We start from the raw sequence: 23,312 nt of genomic DNA on the forward strand, positions 1-23,312 counted from the left end.
TCAAAGTCCCCGGAGAAGCTCCCTGGATTTCAATAGAGTTATGAGTGAAGTGTACGGAACATGATAAAGAGGAAGTAAGAGAGCTGATAGAGATAAGATTGAAAGAGAAACTAGGAACACATAGCACAGATTGTAGAGTAATATGAGGTGTTAGGAGTATGGATCCCATATGTGTAACTCTGGCCTTAGTGCCATTAGGCAGATTGACAAAAGCATCAGTGACTGGAGCAGAATTTGTAAATAATGCTAAGTCACAACATACATGGTGAGTTGCACCTGTATCAAGGATCCATAGAGGGGAAGGGGAGGATATAGCAGCAATATATGGAGAAAACAGAGTAGTACCAGTAAAAGGAATTTGATGAGGTGTAGGTGAGGGAGTGGACTGTGCGGCAGAAGTGGCAGTGGAGGGAGTGACAGCAAGCTGCGATTGCAGTAGAACAATCAATTGTTGGCATTGATCAGGAGAGGGCAGAGACACCACCTGAGAAGGAAATAAAGTGTCATTGCCATCAGGCACACAATCTTCAACAAGATTAACAGATTTTGAGTTTGCAAAATCCTTTGAATTTGGACTTGCAAAGTCTTTTGAACCAGGTTTTCCCTTATTCTTTCCAAATCCTGGGGGAAAACCGTGAAGTGAGAAGCAACGGTCAACAGTGTGGTTGGACCTTCCACAATGCGAGCATTGAACTTTGCTATTACCAAATCGTGCAGCATTCGCAGCATAGGGCTGCTCACTGGAAGAAAGAGGAATTGATACAGAACTGAGGCAGCCTTCAATGTTCCTCTGCCTCTCCTCTTGCACAACCAATGAGAAGATCTTAGATAGAGAAGGCATTGGTAACTTAGAGAGTATAGTAGATCGAATTTGAGCAAAAGAGGAACTCAACCCGATCAAAAACTGCATCGAGCACTCATCTTCCTGGTACTTGTGCCACTTCAATGCACTATTGCAACGACATAGATTGCATGAACACCAGCTGATAGGTTGTGAGTGTTTATACTCATCCCATAGTATACGCAGATTGGTGAAGTAAGTGGTCACATCCAATTGACCTTGGGTGAGTGACATTAGCTGCTGCCGAAGATGAAAAGCTCTAGCAGAATCAGCTACAGAAAACCGATCACGAAGATCTGACCAGATCTCATGTGCATAATCCAGATACATCACACTTGAACAAATTTGTGGAGAAACGGAATTACGCAGCCACGAAACAACCATACTATTGCAGCGTATCCAAGCCGGAAAGAGCAGATCGTCATCGGCTGGTCGGAGCAAATCACCATTCACGAACGGAACTTTATTTTTGGCTATCAAAGCCGTGACAACAGATCTGCTCCAATTGATATAATTGGAACCGATCAACACCTGAGCAACGAGCTGCTGGCTCGGATTGTCGCTTGGATGCAGATAATACGGACTCGCCGTATCCTCGGCATGAACCACTTGATTTCCACCCCGAGGAGCCATTCTTCCATACACAGAAATCAACACACAACAACAGAGAACGCAGCGGAATTAGGAACTTTTCACTGATACCATGTTGAAAGTGATAAACTGACACTTATCAAACATGAAGACACACAAACGAAAGGGGAAAACTGAGGGAGAAACTTATTAGCTTTTATTTGTCTTTTGTAAAACATACAAGTAATACAAAGAGAGTTTCCTCGCCTATTTATACTACACTGCACACTCCTTATTCTCCTATTTTAACAAAGCAGAAGAAGAAAGAAAATATCTGTAACTAACTTTGACGACGGTCAACTTCCAGCTCAGCACCAGCTCAGCTCTCTCTTTCCAACGGTCAACTTCCAGCTCAGCACCAGCTCAGCTCTCTCTTACTTCAACAACTATCTCTACTTGTGTCATCTCTCTCTTATTTTATTCTTTCCACTTAACTCACAAAATATAATACAGAGAGGGCAGAGGAAATTAGTCTAGAGTAGTAAAACAGAATATATATATATATATATATATATATATAGGGGTGTACTAAGATGACAACTCTCTTTATTGTAACATCATACCACCATTTTAGGCCATTGGATTTGAAAATCGTGTGCTTGTCATGCTGCCACGTGTAAAAACACGGAGGGGTAAAATAGGAAATTTCTAATTTTACGTTACCAGATTGCAGTGTTGTTCATTGAATATTGCAGATCTTTACCACAACAATATTGCAGTTTACCACGACTGCAATATCTAATACAATAGACTGCAAACCCGTGTTTTTTCACGAAACTTAATCCTAGGCGTCCATAAATGAGATCTAACGTTCTATATTAGTGGTATGGTGGCACCATAGTGCACCCCTATATATATATATATATATATATATATATAGGTGTATAGGGTAGTGATATAATGAAAACCATATATATAATGAAAACTCAAAACATTAATCCTATCCATTAACTATAACAGATTTGTGGTTAATATTGCGTAGAATTTCTATCTCAACAGGAGCATGTATTTTGTCAACAGAGGGTATTTTTGTAAGTAAAGTTTCTAAACGATTCTTGCGTTCCTAATTTCTCTCCCGCCTTCCAAAACTAAAATATTCACATCATCAAAAGGATCTTTACATAGAATCAATATGATTTCAACAAACATTTTAGAATAAATACAGATTTTAGAATCAACATAGAATCAATCGATTTCAATTAAATATTCAATATCAGCGGAACAAAAGAATCAGTGCAAAAATCAACAAGAACAGAACAAAAGAATCAACGAAATTTAAGCACAAAAAATTAACATAGATTTCAGAATTCAACAAAAAAGCAACGCGATCGATTCAACACAAATTCAACAAAAAATCTACAAAAAATCAATACATATTTTAGAATCAATACGATTTCAACAAAATATTCAGCATCAGCAGAACAAAAGAATCAACGCAATTTCAACGCAAAAAATCACCAACAACAGAATAAAAGAATCAACGAAATTTCAGCGCAAAAAATCAGCCCAGATTTCAGAATTCAACAAAAAAGCAACACGATCGATTCAACGCAAATTCAACAAAAAATCTTCACACAGATTTTAGAATCAACATCGAATCAACACGATCTCAACATAAAATTCAACATCAACAAAGAATCAACGCAATTTCAACGCAAAATTCAAGCAATTTTTTCGACGAAAAGGAGAGAGAACGAAGAAAAGGAAAAAAATTGAAATGAGGGGAGGAATTGAAACTTTAATAGAACGACCAAATCTGGATTAAATGATTCACCATATTATAATATGTCTATTATACCCTCCGTTGATAAATTGAGATAAGTTGTTGACATTTTAATCTGGAATAATATCAATCGTTGATTAGAATTAATTAGTGGCTAGGATTAAAGTTATGAGTTTTCATTATATATATAGTTTTCATTTGATCACATTTCTAGTAGGACTTATATCAAATTGGGGTGGGCAGTGGGAAATGGGAATTATATCAAATTGGGGTGGGCAGTGGGAAATGGGAATCTGATTCCCCACTTGCACGTACAAATAAAGTAGTCTCATGGGTTAGGATGATCTGTTGTGCAATTTTACACAATAGCTCATTTTATTTATTTGTATATCGATTCATTTTTTTTTCCTGTTCCTCTGTATTAGGAACAGCAGAGGATCCCCACACGTAGTCTCATTTGGCTTTCAACTTCAACTTTAGTGTTCACAATTCAATCTCTCTTATATAATATCCATCCATTTTAAGTCTTTTTTACATGAATTTTATATTGCTCAAAAAAATAGTTCTAATGAACAACATAAATTTTAATACTATAAAATGAATAGTAGAAGATAAAACCCACTTTATTGGAAAAAGAAACTCAGTACAAATGAGTACTATTTTAGTTGACAGAGCATCTCCAATGAAAAGGGCCTGTAATTTTCATGATAAGAGCATCTCCAGTGACAATAGGCCAGCTACATGCGAGCCACTCTCTCTCCCTGCTACGTCATCAACACTAAAATTCCACTTGTCACATCAATATTTTACTCAAATAGGCTAGCCTAAGGCCAGCCACAGGCTAGCCGCAATAAAAATAATTAAAAAACAACTACATTTACGGAATTAAATTTACGATAAATTACGGAATTAAATTTACGAGACATATACGGGAAAATTTATTCATTTCATTAAAAAAAAGGTACATAGATAAAAAAAAAACATGATTTTTTTAAAAAACAAAACGGGCTTCCACACACGAGCCCCCCCGCTCTCTACTCCTCATCGTCGCCACCGCCACCCGGGATATCTGAGCCCGCGTCTGAGCCCCCCACCAGTGCCCTCGTGGGATCCAAATCCACCTGCATGTTCTCAAGCATCGATTGAAGAAACCTCTTCTCCGTGGGGTCAGTTGCGACCCTCCACTTTGGAAGACCTTGTACATCCGTTCCTCCGTTTTTTGACGCGAGAATAAGGTGTACGCGCGTGGGGGGGGGTGCCGAGATGACCTCCTAGGCCGATAGGGGAATCCTCCCCTCGCTGGCCGTTGCGCCCGCGCTTTTGGCCAACCGGGCGAGGGTGCGACGAAGCAAATGATTTGAGGGACTCGGAAACTCCTCGCATCCGCGGGGAGGTCGTGGGATCCGCCATGGCCGCCGCGCATTGCACCGTCGGAATAGTTCGGCCCGCTTTTCGGCCACCCAGCGTAACGCACTCCGCTCTCTCGAACTTCTCGGAGTCCTTCAAAGCATTCAGCATAGCATTCCCAGAAGGTAGAACTCCTTATAAGTCCCCTTCACGGGGAACCGACTCTCCGCTACCCTCCGGCGCGCCCTCCTCGGCCTGCGCCTCACTAGTCATCATGCGGAGGGCGTTGGCGTACACCCCCGAAAATCGGCTGACCGCGGCCCTGTTGCGCTCCCACCCCTTCCGGCACTTCTCCCCGTTAGTCAGTCCTTTTTCGTATGAGTAGCCTCTCCTCCTGTAGGCTGTTCTAATCTGCAGTACCCACATGTTGACGCATCCCATGGTTGTTCGCAACCAATGATCGTCGCAAATCGACAACCACGCCTTTGGCCACGCCTCGACGTACTTCATCCTCCGTCCACTTCCTCCGCGTGAGGGTGTCAGCGGGCTGCGACGACTTTCCGACCACCTTGCTCTTCCCCTTGGACTTCTTCTTCTTCGCGCGGCCCGACCCGCTGGAAAGTGTCCGGATCCCCGAGATCGATCTCCATCTCATGCAATGACAGTGGTCATCCTTGGTGAACGCGGCTCCAATGTGTGAGACGAAGCCGTCAAAAAAACAAGAGAGGGACGATAGACCGTGTCCCCCGGTGACCCCGCATCCCGGGGTGCATCCTCCCCGCCGTACATGCATCATCCCCATCATCGTGATGCATCCCTCCCCGCCATACATGCATCATCCCCATCATCTGAGATCGCCGCTGCATCGGGGCATACCTCTCCACCCCGGCATTGCCTCGCCCGGCGCCTACCCCCACCCGGTATCCCCACCGCATCCCTCGCATCCCCCTGCGCTCGCCATCATCCCCATCAAGCTTGCCAAGGGGCGTTAAACCCTTGGCCCATCTCCCGCCATCCGGCCCCATCCAGATCCCACGGGACCGTGAGAGTCGAGATCCGCGTCGCCGAACTGGGCTCGTTGTTGTTGTCCATCGCTCGATGTTGCTCTTGACGAAATTTAGAGAGAGAGAAACAAGTGGTGCAAATGAAAATGAAACTAAAATCGCGTATATATAGTTTTTCAAAAAAATTCAAAAAAAATAAATAAAAAATGGGCGCTGGCCGATCGGCACGCCACAATGGCGGAGAAACATAGCAATGTAGAGTGGGAAGAAGGGATATAGTAAAATGACTTGGGCTTTACCACTATTTTACTATTTTACTGGCCCAAAAGGTTTAAAGTTAATGAGTTATTGGTGTGAATCCAATAAATACGACTAATTTAATTTTGATATACATCTAACTACTAATAAAATACTTACTAATACAAATTAATTGTGGTATTCATTGTGAAAATTTGTTGTTGAAGATGGAGTTAGTATTTAGGATAGAAAAAAATTATTTGTGGTGAATTAGGATATACACGGTGTGGGATTTGGAATGATTGGTAATAGTATCCAATTTAAATATTGTAGAAAGGAGTGAACGGAAATTGCCAATTGGTGTGGTGTCGTGGGGGTGTCAATTAAGCATTTTTATTTGCTAAGTTGATGTATTTGTGTGGTAGTATTTTTTTGTTTGATTAGGTAAATGTTAAAATTTTTTAAAAAACATAGTTTTATTTTGGTTGAAAGAGTATGCTCTGCATGTAAAATTGCATAATGCGATAAAAGATGATTGATCGAGTGAATCTTGAAACGTTTTCAATATATGGATACGATAGAAGTCGGTTGTTGATCAACGTATTCTAATGTTATTGAAGTTAATGAGAAAAGTGAATGGCATAGATATTAATAAGGTAAAATAAGATAACGAAGAAGAAAAAAGTGGATAAAGTATGAGAGTGAAAGAGTAAAGTGATAAAGTATTTTGTAGAAAATTTTCATTTTGGATGAGCTATTTTTTATGGACGAGCCAAATGGAAAGATGAGATTATTTTTCGTGGATGGATTGACTTTTTATTTCCCCTCCCATTTTCAGTATCTCATCCCATTTGCTCTAATACTTCATTGATCCCATGAAAATATACTTTTCCATTTAGTTTATTTTGCAAAAATAGTTCAATTCTACTTTCAGTAAAAAATCTCTAATAAAATAAAGCTCATTCATCACTAACGTATTTATTCAACTTTTTTCTCTCTCTTCCTCATTTAGTACTACATAAAAAAAATGAAAGACTGTATTTATTTGTGTATTAGTTATGTAAATCCTTTATTTTAGACAATTTCATGGAAGGAACTTTTATACTACTCCATATACATAAGACTAGTCGTATACTCAATACTGTATATTCGAGAAATACAGGCAATAGCAACAATTTGAACCCGTCCTAATACCCAAAAATTACTCCCAGGCAATAGCAACAATTTGAACCCGTCCTAATACCCAAAAATTACTCTGATCATACACCAGTTCGATTACAGAAATATTTCAAAATAATGAAAATATAATTACTTTGTCAATTTACAAAGACTATCTCCAATGATACACTAAAACCTAAAATAAAATAAGTACTCCTAATTAGTTCCAATAGTTCTCCAAAACTAATCCCATTTAAAATTTTTGAGTGCAAAATACCTATCTTTACATTTACGCTGAACCTAAACTACTTTTTTTCAAATTGTGAGTAAAAACACATAATATAGATAATATTCTTTTAAATTTGAGTTTAGTGTAAATGGTTGAAATAAAATAATATTTGAATACAATTCAAATACTACTAGAAAACAGAGATCATCTATCTATAAGTTGGTATTCAGACACACGGAAGTCACCTAAGAAATAAGGTAAAGTTTATTCTAGTCGATATTTCGAGCAAAGATGCCACAACTAAACGGAAAACAGGGGCATACACACCTACCAATATGACTACCAAGTTGTCGGGGCAGTGAAGCAGACAATATTAATATGTTTTTATGAATGAATGTAGCAATACATTTAGAACTAGTGTACCGCAAACATATGAAACAATTTCATTTAGTTTTTACACAGCCATTTCACAGGGTACTAAAGCACTTTCAAAAATTTTGAAACCAAAACATCCCACACAGGCTAGTATGAAAAAACACAGGACGCATTATCCAAGCAACTCCCAAGAACACTTAAGCCTGTAACAAACGAGTCGCAGATTGATCAAATAAGGTCATCAAAAGTCTGCACAATATACTTTTGAACATGATACTATCTCAAGAACTTGCCTTGTTAGCAATATTGTTTGAGAGCCAATCCAGCCCTCGATAGCCCTCCCCAGAGGTGGCACAGGTGCTCTGGATGTACCTGGAGGCAACACATTGGGGTAAAATTTGGAATAGCAAATTCAAAAGCATTTGGGATTACAACAAACCAACCAAAATAGGGTGAAAATGCATACCAGTGACGCTGCCTCAGTGAGTGCAGGCCAAGCTTGTCGGTGATTTCAGCAGCATTCATTGCATTGGGAAGATCTTGCTTGTTTGCAAATACAAGTAATACAGCATCTCTCAGCTCATCCTGAGAAGGAGAAAAAAAAATCAGAATATTTTCAGTGTTAATCCAAATAATTCACAAGTTTGCAGTATGGTAATGTCCAAAGCTGCTTGGAGGACAGTTGGTAGAATGCAACAATCCACTCAAAATGCTTTGATTATTATTGGCCTCTAACTAAGCCAGTGATGACAAATTAGCTTAAGCAGCTATTCACCAGGCTACTCAAAGAGGCACATAGAATTAGATCATTCCATAAGTTACCATACACCAATGACACTAGAAATGATACAACTTGACAATATTTGACTCAATTGCGTGCTTTCCAACATTGCATATATGACAAGCAAATGAAATATAGAAAACTGTGAGATTTTAACAAGTTATTTCACTGGATTATAAGAATTTCCTTTAAAAAGTTATTTCCCTGATTAGAAAAAATCCCCAACAAAAACATCAAGTAAATATCTGAGGGAAATTTCCCATCAAACATCGATCTTTGCATGACTTCTCCTGAATGATAACTAATCTTATGACACTATGTCGTCTAGGTAACATGGACATAGTATAGAAAGGATTATTACCTCATTTAGCATCCTATGCAATTCATCCCTAGCCTCCACAACACGGTCCCTGTCATTGCTGTCAACCACGAAAATGAGACCCTGTGTGTTTTGGAAGTAATGCCTCCACAATGGGCGGATCTGAATAAAAGTAGATAACATGTCACTACGAGCACGACAGCTTAAATGATAATTCTATAATCTTACCGATACAGATTACAGATATAAGAAATTGGGATGTTGGTATCTGTTTACTTCAACAAATAAACGAGAAAAACAAATGAAACGTTAAAAAGCATCAGTCCCACCTTGTCCTGACCCCCAACATCCCACACAGTGAAGCTGATGTTCTTGTATTCAACAGTTTCCACATTGAAACCTGCACATAAATGGTTAGCCTAGAGAAATTGATACCAGAAAATTGTTCGATACAAAAATGCAAATTCCACAAATTAGGTAGGCTTTACTATGTCTTAATGAAAAGATGTATAAACAAGACAAAAAGAAGTTAATGTAGTTCCAGTAGGCACCACAAAGGGTAAAGATACCAATAGTTGGGATGGTGGTGACAATCCTCCAAGCTTGAGCTTGTATATGATGGTGGTCTTACCAGCAGCATCAAGACCAACCATCAAAATGCATCTCCTTCTTAGCAAAAGTCGGGTAAACAACTTTGTGAATGTCAGCCCCATTTCTGTTTTTCTACTTAGGTCCCTGCATATCATAAGGATGGAAGTTGGTGATTTATATACGTAGGCAAGATTCCCGCCAGTTTTAACATTCACATTTATATGTGCATACAAGTTTAAGCCAACAAGTCACACAAATATGGAACTTGAATAGGTGCATTAACCATACTTAAATATGTATAAAACGAATTTGAACAGTAAATATATGTATTATGGCTAATTCTAAGCCACCTAAACTATAACGAATACTCAAAGAATGAATTAGCGAAAAAAAGACTGTACAGAAAACAATCAACGTTGAAAATAAAATGTTAAAATTAATAAGTATAAATAATTTTCCTAATATTGCATCATTCAAGTATAAAAACTATAGAATTTTATTCTAAGGTGCAGATTCTCAAAAAAAGGCACCCTAGACTTCGAAGATGCAGGGAACAATTCACTAATGGCAATTTTTTTTAAATGTCCCATCAAATGAGCACCTAACATGCAGCAATATGTTCTGCATCTTATAAGTTCTAAATCAACCAAACGCAGTTGTAAAATTTTTTTTGACCCAAAAATTATCCATAAACGCTCCGAGAATTTCTGATGCCCAAATCTTTAGAAATATAGGCCATATGCAATCAAAACGATCCCCAAAAATGAACCAATAAAACCGATTCCAAATATTTTTCCCAAAAATTTTCAAAAACAAAAAAAAATTTCAGATCGGGATCATTAGGTTAAAAGCTTTGATCAGAGATCACGGGGATACGAAAGCAGAAATTATCAACTCCCGGGAAAAAATTTGCTGAATCAAAATCAAACGCATATTTGAATAAAACCTTAACATAAATTGCAATTAATAGAAAAAAAGTAACATAAACCGACTTATTGGAAAAAATCATATATACCAAAACAAATCAGAGAAACCCCAAATTCCCATGTTTCTCTCCCAGAAGATTTTGAAGCGGAAAAACACGATCGCAAGATAAGAAAATTTGAGCTTATCAGATCTAAAAATTGGCATCCGATCTCAAAATTTACGTACCAGAAAACGATAGATCTGGGGAAGGGGGAGAGAGTGTAGGCAGAAAAACAGGCACAGCTGCTTCAGAACAAATTGTTAAAACTTTCTATTTTCCTTTACTCGACCTGCAGATATTTATACTGGAATGCCCCCTGGGATGTTCCACTAAATGACTATACTGCCACCAGAATTTGTCTAAAATAACAGCGTTGCCTTTCAAGAATGACACTGTTTCATAAATTATTCGCCGTCGATTCCACTGGGTTGAGCTGGCCAAGTGAATAGGATCTTGCCACGTCATTTTTTATTACTCATATATGGTGTTTATAATTCACAGACATAACGAGCATCATTGGCTGGATTAGGATCTCTGCTTTCTAGATTGTCGATGGAATATTGTTGCTTAATCAAAGTTTGTTAATGTAATTAACTTAACATGACCAAGTCTCCTTTTTCTCCTCTTTAGTCATTGACTCATTGTTTTGTAATTGCAGAATCACGTATTTCTGATGAGCGTTTGAAAATGAAATGAACGATAAAGAAAATTATTCCCCTTCAATAAATAAATCTAATTATTGATATTCAGGTCACATTACAAAGCAGATTCTTTTTATCCCAATTGGATTCGATATGAAAATTTAAAATTTTATAAAAATTGAATCCGATTTGAATTGTCCGAAAATTCAAATTCGATCCGATCCGATCCAAATAATCCAAAATTGCATACAAAGTATAAAAATAAAAAAATCCAATACAAAAAATTCGAAAATTTGAAACCTGAAAGTCTAATGCCAGAATTCAAAAATCTACTGTACCAAATACAATACTCCATCGTGCGGTAGTTGGAGTCGTTTCTTTCTGCACTTGTTTGGAAAAAAATGATACTCCCTTGTCTTAGATAGTTGTCTCATTTGATCGAGGCAGCAAATTTTAAGAAAGGTAAAGAAAAGTGAGTTGAAAAAGTTAATAGAATGTGAGTCCTACTTTTATACACTTTATAATAAAATGTGAGTATGGATGAGTTAGTGGAATATTGGACTCCTCAAAAATGGTACTCCCTTCATGGAGTATTAGCTCGACCGTTGGGGAAAGCTGATTTAAGGAATTGATATTTAAATAGTTAAAGTGGAGAGAGTAAAGTATGAGAGAGGGAAAAAGTGGGGAAAGAGAAGAGAGAAAAAGTAGGTGGAGAATAAAATAAGATAGTCTTTTTCTAAAAGGAAATGAGTGTATGTTGGGCATAAAAAAGAAAGTTGGGTTACCTTGGACGGAGGAGTAAAAAGTGAAATATGAAAAACATTGGAGCAGAGAAATGGAGAATGAGACAAACTATCCCGAGGGAATAATAAATAATTAAAGCGAAGAAAATAGTAAAGTGGGGAACCCGAGAATAACTTATATAAGATCATTCTCTATATTATTCTTTCTTTTTTTTACTCTCTTATTTCTTTTTTATTTTCTCTCCCTCATAGTTGAGGCAAAACTTTTGTGTGAGTTTAAAAATCTGTAGATGTTCGGTATGTTAAGTAAATGGATAAAAAAGTAAGAGAAAGAAAAAAGTCGAGAGAATAATAAAATAGAAAATGAATTAAGTAGAGTAAAGTAAGAGTAAGAAAAAGTGTTACCATATATAGAAATAATTCAACTATGATATGAGGGATTTACAAAATGGAAAAATAGCTATTATGGAAAACAATAGGAAAATGATCATTTTGAGGAAACGAAAGGAGTATCATCATTTTTTTAAAAAAAGCATGTAAAAAATGAAATGAGTATTGTGTGGGCTGAGTAGTACAATTTTTTATCACAATTTTTATATTTGTTTAAATTTTTAATTATTTTAAGAAATACATGTTCATTTAGTCGATGTCGATAAAAAAAGGTTGTGATATCGGACTATTTTAACTTTTATTGTCTTATTACGTATCTATCATATATAAAAAGGGGGGTTTTGGGGGTATTTATGGAATTACAATTTTGAACTCTAGAATGATTAGAATAAATTTAATTTTGTTAATTAATTTGTAGTATATATCTCAACCGGCGTCGTGGACTATTTATTATTGCACATGCACATTATTATTTCGGTATATATTATAATTAAAAGGCTCCCAAATTTAAAATGAATATAAAAAGCCATTATTCACAAAGAATATGGAAAGCCAACAGACTCAATTAAAGAACGCATGCACTATTATTTTGGGAATTAAAGCTAAAACTTTTAATCTACACCATCTTGGCTCATATAAATAAATGGATTTTTGAAAGAAGGTTAAAAAAACCCGCCAAAATAGATAAAAAAAAAAAAGATAAATGGGAATTCTAAAGTGGCCGAGGCAAAACCCTTTTTGCTCCCTCCCTCGACCACCGGGTTCATTGAAGATGATGAAGATCAATTTGTTTTCTTTAAATTTTTGTGTGAATGTGCAAGGGGATGTTGCTCATCCTAAAACCACCGGGCCCTTCCCAAAAATGATGAAGATCAAAATTTTTTTTCTTCCATTTGTGAAATTGCCCAAATTTTTAAAACTTAATTTTTATTAGTATGTTTTCAAAGTTGTAATATATTCCCAAAAACGTTTTTTTAAAATTTTTTATAGACTTGAATACTATTCAAATACTATTAAATTTTTTTTTAGATTATCATTTTAGTTAATCAAAATTTAAATACTAAAAAATTTGGTCATTTTTTTTTAAAATTTTTGTATTTAAAATTTAATTTCTTGACACTGAATAAAATTCTCCTTTAAAAATAAAACACCCACATGAAAAAGGGGCTATAATTTCTTATATTCTTTTACATAAATGACATTTTTTTAAATTTTTAGTTTTTTTAGTTTCCCTTCGAAGTTGTAATAATAGTTGCTCTTTTTTTAAATTTTTATTTCATTTTTTTTTTGTGGTCATTATTAATTTTAATGGTTAATTCTGATTTATTGTAATAAGCACCACATTTTATTAAAATTTTGGTAATTCATGTATTTTGTTTAAATAATACAAGGGAAATTTTTTAAAAATATTTTAAAAATTTTCCTAACTAAATTTTAAAAATTTTAATCTAATTGAGTATATTTTAAAGTTAAGGGTTTATGATTTAGGGTTTGGGGATTGGGCTTTTTGTGTATAGGGGGATTTTATTCAAAGAAATAAATTTTTTAAAAGTGCTCCCCTGAATTTTTATTAGTATGTTTTTACAAGAGTTGTAATACTATTTAAAAACGTTGTTAGGTAATTTTTAGACTTGAATCTATTAAATTTATTAAAAAATTTTTTTAGATTATCATTTTAGTTAATCAAATTCCCAAAAACTATAAATTTGGTTTTTTTTAACATTTTTGTATTTAAGCTCAATTTCTTAACTAGAATGAAATTCTCAGAAAATTAATTAACCCCACTTTTAAAAATCTTTTAAATTTTTTATATTCTTTTACATAAATGACATTTTTTCTTAGTTTTTAAAATTCCCCAATGTTTTAAAAAATAATAGTTGCCCCCCCTTTTTTTTAAATTTTTATTTCATTTTTTTTTTTGTGGCCAAATTTTTAATTTTAATGGTTAATTCTGATATATTTAATAAAGCCAAAAATTTTTTTTAAATTTTTTGGTAATTCATGTATTTTGTTTAAATAATACAAGGGAAGTTTTGAAAATATTTACAAAAACTGCCTAACTAAATTTAAAAATTTTAAATTATTTTCTGGTTAAGGGGTTTTTGATTTAGGGTTTGGGGTTGGGGTTTTTTTGGTTTGGGGCACTATATTTTTCAATGAAATAATTTGACTAAAAATGTCTCACCGGGGGCAATCTTAAATTATATCTTTTGATACAATATCTTAAATTAATTTTACATTTTTTGCTACAAAGTTGGAGATTTTCAATTTTTTGGGAGTATATTTTAATTTATTTTTCCCAAAAAAAGTTCTAATTTTTGAAATAATTTTATAAAATAATTATTATTGTTGGATATTTAGAATATATCTATAAAACTATAAAAATGGTATTTTTGGAAAATTTTAAAAAAATGTTGTTTTAAAAAAATTAATTAAAATTATTTTTATTATTTGAAAGGTCAAATAATTATAACTCCATATATAAAAGGAGATTTAAATTTTTTTTTAAAAATTTTATTTTAATTACAAATTTTTTTCAATTAAAATTTTTTTATTATTTGAAAGGTAAATAATTATAAAATGTATTTTTAACCCATATAATAATATTTTTTTTTTTATTTCAAATCAATATTTTATATTTTAAAATAAAAACCGGATCGCGGATACTAGTATTTATTAAAGAACACTTTTTCATCTTTATTATTGTGTATTTTTTTAATTTTTTTTTTATATTTATATTTATTAAAATTTTTAAAGTTTATTGAAAAAATACATATTCATTCAGCGATGTAATATTAAAAAGTTATAAAATTGGACTGTTTTGACTTTTATTTTTTTTTTTGTTATTGTGTATATTTTTTAAAAAAACACTTTCATCTTCGTTATTGTGTATATTTATAAAAAAAACACAAAAAAAAGGATAAATAGTTAAAAAAATAAAATCCTCCATATTACTATAAAATAATGATTAATTCAAAAATAAAGAAAAGTTTTTGTTATAAAACACCATTACTGACAAAAATGATTTACTTTTAATGAATTCATGAATAAATAAAACATAGTGTTGTAAAAGCACAACCAAAACTTTTAAAAAAAAGTCCCCCAAAAAATTATTGATTTTAAAAAAATTTACTCCTATTTTTTTATTTGTATTTAGTTAACTAGAGATTTCAAAAATTGCTTATTTTCCCAACTTTGTATTCCTTTTTTTTTGCAAATACTGGGGTTGGGAAAACATTTCTTGAATATATAGTGCTTTAAAATATCAAAACCGGAAAAGGAACACGGATTTTTTTTTAAAAAAAAATTGATCCGAACAAACCCCAAAAATTCAAAAAATCAAATCGAATTTTAAATATTCTTTTTGGTTTAGATTAAATTTTTTAAAATTTTTAATTTTTTGCTCGCCCCAATGGGAAAAGACTAATTTTTCATCTCTTATTAATTAAAAGGCCCCAAAAAACTTTTTTACAAAAGGAATCCCTTTTATCGCCTGAATTAACCTAAAACCCTTCCACGCCATCCCGCCCTTCCATAGCCTAGCCAATGTCATAACCTTCCCACATTACCCAATGCCCTAGTTTCCCCCAATTTAATTATTTTAATTTTTAAAAGGTTTACCAAAATTGAAAAAATAAGGGAAATGAGTTTTAAATATATATAAAAAAAAAAAATTAAAAAAAAAATTTGGGGTTAACGCCCTTGGCAATAAGCGGTTGTCGATGGGGTTAGCTTTTGGGGTCCACACCCCGACTTCGGGGGTTTTTTTTTCCCCTCCGTTCGTCTCGCCCCCGAATTGAAAGACAAGGAGCCCCTTATTCGCGGCTGGGGCCTCAAAATGGGCCTTTTGTTTCAAGAAACAACCACATACACTATGGAAATTATTATGTGTCCATGTGCACATGATTTTAATTTTAATTGAAATTTTTTTATTTTATGCAAAACAATTAATATATTAAATTGGAAAAAAGGAAGATAAAAAAAAATTTAAAACAAACATAATAAAAAAAAAAAAAAACTAAGACCGTAAATAGGACCCCAAAAATTTTGAGAGAAAGACAATACACCCCTTTATATATTTCCCCAAAAAAAATGATTCGCACTTTTTTTTTTCATAATGAAATTGGTACTCCTTTTTATAGAACCTCAAAATTTCTTTTAAGTTTAATATTAAAAATGAAAACGGCAGGCAGCGTTTTGTATTTTTTTCAATTTGAATGATTTTTTAGCATTCTTTATTAATGATTTTTAATGAACCTAATGTTTTAAAAAATATTTTTGCCCTTTTTGGTAAGCTAATATTTATACAATGCGTTTAGCCTTTTAGCATTTTTTTATTAATGAATTTTAAGAGCTTAATGAGTAATATTTCTGACTTTCAGATCAAGTCTGTTTAATAGTAATTGCAAAATTTAGAGATTTAATAATCAATCAATAAAATAATTATAACAAATAGATTTTTTTTTTGCTAAAAAAAGATTTAAAAGCCCCCTTTAGAAACCTCTTTTTATATTTAGGGATTTTTGGGCTCGGGGGGCCCACCCCCAACTCCACTTTAAAAGATAATATTTTTCCCCAAGCAGTTTCTTTTTTTTGGGACCCCCCTAAACGGCCTCATCCCAAGGGAAAAGGGGAGTTTTATTTCCCCTTCCCTCGTTCATTCCCCCCAAAGGGAAATTTTTTTGCCCTCACAATCCTCCCCCTAAAAACCAAGACCACTGCATCAAGACCACATGTGTGCCTCATGTTACGGGTAAACCCAAAAACCCCCACAGTTTGGTCGAGCTCACGCAGAATCGGGAGAATTCCCAAGCTCAACCACCGAACCCCCACCCAAAATACCCAACCCCAATAAAAGGGTTTGATACCACCGTGGGACTGATTTCCCGGGTTCACAAACCCGGGCCCTTTTTTTGATTGATCTCTCGAGAGGCTAATCTCGGGGGTTTCAAGCCAAGTACAAGAGTTGTTACAAGATTACAAGTAATCTACAACAATAAGATGTCTAGCTATTACCAGAACCCTAATTTGGGAAACCCCAACCTTTCCCCCATTCCCGACCAACTGAACCCCAACCTTGCCAATTAGAACTTGACACTTAAGATAGACAAAAAATAAACAAAACAAGTAACCGAACTAAAAAAAAAGACAAAAAAATATTTCCCCGGGCACAAAAAAGGACACAAAAGCCGCGGATCTCCCCACACGCTTGCCCCACAAGTTTCCCAAAAGAGGGAAACCCCTAATGCCCGGCCCAACCCCCCCAGCCACACCGATTGTCACACAAAACCCCGGCCACCTCGCAATCACCTAAAAACCCCCAAGATCCTCCCGTTTTCACTTTTTAAAACCTGGATTTACCGCATTCAAACCCTTGGAAGAATCCTCCAAGACTCTAAGGAAACCAAGAAAAATCTCCAAACTCAAGATCTAAACCGATTTAAACCCCCTAAAACAAGGATCAATCGGGGGAAACCAAATATCCGAGGAGCCAACCAAAAATCCTTTGAAAACAAGAGAGAGAAAAAAGAGAAAAGACAGAGAGAGTTCTGGAGTGAAAGAGAAAAATACCAAAGGTGTTCAGGGCCGTTCCCACTAAACAAACACACCAAGATCAACTCTCCGGGTGATCCGGGGGAAACTCACGTGGGAAGCATCGGTGGTCAAGGTAAAAAAATGGGGCAAGCCGGGTTGGGCTTCCCATACACAATTTTCAAGATTTAAAACCCAATTTTGGGGCAACCCCCAAAAAAATTAAATAAAAAGGGCCCCAAAACCCTGGACCACAAATATTCAAAACCAACCCCAGGGTCTCGGGGTGCACACCCAAACTCCACATTGATGATATTTTTCCCGGGAAAAGCCCCCCGGTTTTGCTCTTTTGGGGGACTCCCCAAAGGCCCCCATACTAATGGAAATGGGAGCTCATTATTCACCTGAAGTCTTGTTCTTTTTCAAATGTGGGAATTGTTTGCCCTCACGATACCATATTTATTAAAATGAATATAATATTGATGAATTATGAAATTTTTGGGAAAACATAGTATTTTTAAAAAATCCATCCAAATCGGATGTTTTTTTAAATTAATTTGATGGAATCGAACCCAAAAATTCAAAAAACTAATCAATTTTTAAATTTCAATTTTTTTAAATTCAATTTTCAAATTTTAATTATTTTGCTACCACTAACTAAACAATACAAATTTTTTCATAAAAAAAGGTTTAAACCCCAACCCTAAGCCCCCAAATAATTTATAAAAATCTAACAACCCTAATATATTTTATTTTTAAATCCCCAACCATTTTATATAATGAAAGGTCTTCAAAAAAATAATACATGTTGCAAAAAGACAAATGTAAATATTACCCCAAACTTATCACTTTACATATCAATCAACACAAGAAAAGTTTTGGAGTTTCGCCACACTCAATAATTTTGACACTCTTAACCCTATAAATAACACTATAACATAATATAACACCCAAAACGCCTCTATCCCATCACTTTTTTTTATACCAACCAATATTATACTTTATAACCATAACCATCTAATAATGTTAAAACAACTATCATTCTCAATATAGATAACACATTCACCCCCAACCAGGTCGACCCCTGCCACAACACTATAAGCCCCCGTGGGGGCATCTATCATATAAATACATCCCCCTATGCCTATTGGAAGTCATTTTTGTCACATATAAAACCCATGTCAATAATTTTTATATCACATTTTCATTTAATTTCCCCGATCTCGAAAACTTTCAAAAACCAATTGGAACATTATCAATGATCACATATTAATAACTTCCCCACACCACATATCACATTATTTTTATACACCATATATCGGGATCTATCCTCCCCACACTTTATATCACATATCATATCCTCCCAACCACCGATATATCCTGATTAGATCCACCAATCATACCATATAACCCAAAAATTTTATTTGAACCCAAAGTATCAAATCAGAAAATTTTCCTTCTTATCCTAAACCAACACATTTATAAATCACAACAAAATAATCTCTTTGACCATTTTAATCTCATCATCCTACAACATTTTAATCTTTACTCAAGATGACTCCGATCGGATGGACCCTATAACCACTTTCCAAACCACGGGGAAATTCCTATCCCCACGGCAACCTTTAGACTAAATAATATGTCAAATTCCCATTTTTAAAAACTAATATCTGTATTAGTAGCATGAAAACGATATAAAAAACGACTTAACATCCATTTGGGATTTCTAAACTAACCCAAACCAAAAACCTAGGGAAAGCCTAAACTAGTTTGATCCAAACTTAAACCCCTTTTCCGATTATTTTAATAATCGAATAAATAATGTCACATTTTTTGGGACAAAATTTTATTTAATAAATCCCCCTTTTTTTACATACAAATATCTTATTTGCCTTTTTGGCAAACTAAAAAAATTTATAATGTCCAAAAAAACTAGACCAAAAACTTTTTCCCAAAAATCTTGGTATATATTTATAACATGGATAACTCATAAATATTTTCAAAATATACTTATTTAACAAAAGTTTTGGAAGTAAAAGAAACGTTACACTTTCTATACATGCCACCTCTAACTAATTCAAAAGAATCACCCAAATGCAAAAGAGTCTGCTAGTGACCTGACTTGAAAACTAACAACAAAAGAGCTAGTCCACCCTTTAATCGCAGGGAGCGAAGGAGTGAGTTTCAACAAGCTCATAATATACTCAACATTAGAGCCTAATTTTCAGAGTTAAAGTAAACGTTATGCAACCTATACATTTACACGATTATTAATTAAGAAAACAGCGAACCATCATCGCATCTCCATCTCCATCTCCGGCATGTATATTTTATATCGGAAATGAACATTAGTAGAATCTTACATTTATGTCGTCCAACTATGATCTAGTGGAGTTTATCGATTCATAAACATGTATCAAATTGTAAATCACATATGAGAATACAAAATAAATTACATAATACCAATAATTGAGTGAAACACATAATATATGACAATATTATTCGATCACCAATACATATGAAACACTACCAGATCACCAACATTTTCACATATTCAAACACATATAGCCCCTTTTAGTGCTTAGTGATAGATAGTGTACACAACCAATCGGATGCAAAAGCGGATTCGTCCTCAAGAGGACTCCGCATAGACCACCTATTTAGGGCGCAAATCAGCCACAGATCGAGTATCGATAATCAGACGATCCTCGCCAGTTATCCGTAAGACAGTAATCACGATAATTCAAGACGCTGGCTATGGCATGCCAATTGTACCATTTTCATCAAATTACTTATTTCCAAAATTTCTAACATAACACATCAATAACTAGTTGCACGCCATATCACAATCAAAGAAATAGATTAAGTTCCAACTCTATCAATAACATCAAGTACCTAAAATTTCTCATATTTCATGTCATAAGCAACATCTATAAATCACATATTATTTCATCGACTAACACGAAATATTCTATAAGCAACAACATAAATTTAATTCAAGAACTTTAGAGCTATCGCAAGAATACTACCTCGAAATCCAAAATGCCTTTGACACACGAATCACATTATTCCTACTCCCTCTCTATGTCATTTCCGGCGGACTGGGGCAGTCCACTTACAAAAACCATTATTAATTCATTTGAACTTGGTTGAAGCTGAATTTTAGTCACATGGCAGAAGACATATAAAAGTATGTTCAGTTAAAATTTGGTAGAAAATGAGGTCATTGACTTGGTTAAACTGAAGTCGAAATACGCTGCCATAACATGATGCACTAGCTGTCTCCTTAGTTTCTTTCACTAAACCATGCTTTGAATGTAAAATCATCAACTTTCACATTTAGGGATAGGCCGTCCTAAATTATCTTATACCAAAAACACATCTTCCTTGGAATCTAGGTTTAGATTATGCAAGAAATGTAAATTCTCAAGCGCAATCAATTTAGCAAAGCAAGCCTACAAAGTCATATTGATGAGCTCTATATTGTCCCTAACATTCAAACACCATACTTAATAATTTCATACTATTCACTTCTCAAAGTAGGCGTAGGAAACTATCAAATCCACCAAAATTGGAACTCAAGCTGTGCGAAAGCATGCTATGAAATATGACTCGTTTACTCCTTCATTAGACAACCAAGCGATAAAATAGAGGACTTAGGCAAGTAGCTATACCTTATAGGGCTTTGAAATCCTTAAACATAATATTTTGACATCAAACAACAGCCAAATCCTGCTATAATTCCCTGCAGGAACCCATGTTTGCAGACTCGGCGCACTTCGGAGGGCCATAACTTTCTGTTTGAAGTCGAATTAAAATCCGAAGATACCGTTGGAAAGGTTTGACATTAGCTTTCAAACGGTACCTATTTTACTATGTATTTATTTATCTAAGATTGTCGGAATCTGGCCGTAAGTCAGTTGTGGCAGAAAAAATTATCACCCACACTAAACTAAATAAAACACACTCAGCGTGGGTTTACCAATTTCAGCATAACAAGGTAATTATTCTCGAATTCAAGCCCTATTCTCGGCCCTTCTCAAATAGAAAACCTAGGACTGGTTCATCAATTATATTTTCTAGATCATGCCTAGCGAGGGTAAATGCAAGTTTTAATAGATTCTTACCTTAATTTCATAAGTAGTGAATTTGGGTGTTGAACTTTAAGCTTTAAATCCTACTTCCATGGAGATGAGTTGAGAAGGAGATTGAGATGGTCACCTGGGAAAGAGGAGGCCAGCGGAGCGGGACGTCACACGGAGAGGTAATCACTGACTAAAGGCTCACATGATGGAGAGAAGACTGGATGAAGATGCTATGTGTGTGTGAGGGAGAGAACGATTCCTTCTTTGTTTTCATTTTGCAAAATGTATGCGTGGAAAGAATGAAAGAGATAAGTACTATCTTGATTTAGTCATAGCCAAAAATCTAGAAGATTCATTATTTTCTTTCTCCCAACCTTTCCTCTATTCTTTTTTTTTCCTCCTTTGTTTTCATAAATTTCCTTTCTTTTTTTTTTAGTTAACAATTTTTGGGGCATTATGCCGACATTATTTATCATCATATATTCAAGAATACATAATTGAATATAAATTATCATCATATATTCAAGAATACATAATCAATATAAATAAAGCAAGATCTTCGAACATCATGTATTTCCCGTAAAACCATAAACTTAATAGACTCAAATATACCTTGGCGATCCATAATAGTTTTCATTGGAGAAGATCTAAAACTTCCTCACTTTCTTTGGTGTAGTAGCGCAACTCCAACTCCAAGGATTTGTTTCTCTCTCTTTCTCTCTCGTTTGGCGTGTTCTCTCAGAATGTGATGTAATTTCCACGGAATCAACACACTCGTATTTATAGGCAGTATATAAGACAAACCCTAATTGTAAACCCTTAAAGTCCTTTCCATCAAAGTGGCTATTAAAATTACTAATAGAAAAATTAATTCCTCAATCAATCGTAATGCCTAATAGACCGAAATTATACTATAAATTAATTATAGTAAAATCAATGACATAATTAATTGCAATCATAATTATATATATTTACCTATTTACCCAGTTACATGAGCGTAAATCAAATGATAATATATCCATTTATCTTATTAGTAATAGAATGAAATATTCCTTTACTCGCGTAATGACTTTTAATTCCCGCTAACATGACTAGTTAAATTAAGCAACATTCATTATGACTAACTCAAGACTAATTTTGGAAACGTCCAAATTTCATTCTAATTAATACAATAATTAATTAAATATTAGGGAAAATGTGTCGTATACCAAGTTAATGGCTACGTTAAAATCCAATTATTTAGGGATTCTATCACACGTCACATACGTGAGACATAAACTTAATATTCCTCCCACTTTGCCACATGTGACACAAAGTTTTCAATTTATTCTGTCACACTTGACAAACACCTACAAGAAATGTATATTATAATCATGCGCGCATAATACTGGACTCTTTATAAATACTTTCATCATCGAGAACATAAAAGCATTATATTAGAGAGACATTAATGTGGGTCATGGCGCTTATATCATTCAATCGATATAGTCTCTTCCATGTACCACATCACCAATATCCACTTTAATATAATCTATAAGTGACACCGCGTCCATAATTGTCTTATTTCAAGACCTCCGCATTAATACTAAACTTATATATGCATATCAAATAATAAAGATACGCAGTAATCGTGTAAACAACTTCTGCTGGAATTCAAAATATTCATAACTTAAGTGTCCAATCCAACATGGAAACATAAAGATTAGACGTTCCATACCC

The 23,312-nt window shown here is 34.4% G+C and overlaps 1 non-coding gene and 1 pseudogene across 1 annotated transcript; both read right to left on the reverse strand.

The window, feature by feature from the left end:
• Positions 1 to 7,810: 7,810 nt before the first annotated feature.
• On the reverse strand, positions 7,811 to 9,381 carry LOC125208274 (annotated as a pseudogene).
• LOC125208698 lies at positions 8,200 to 8,290 on the reverse strand. Its single transcript, XR_007174180.1, has one exon. It is a non-coding gene; the product is annotated as a small nucleolar RNA U19 (small nucleolar RNA).
• Positions 9,382 to 23,312: the final 13,931 nt, after the last annotated feature.

Source organism: Salvia hispanica, chromosome 2 (genome assembly GCF_023119035.1).
Source record: "Salvia hispanica cultivar TCC Black 2014 chromosome 2, UniMelb_Shisp_WGS_1.0, whole genome shotgun sequence".
NCBI classification, from domain to species: Eukaryota; Viridiplantae; Streptophyta; class Magnoliopsida; order Lamiales; family Lamiaceae; genus Salvia; species Salvia hispanica.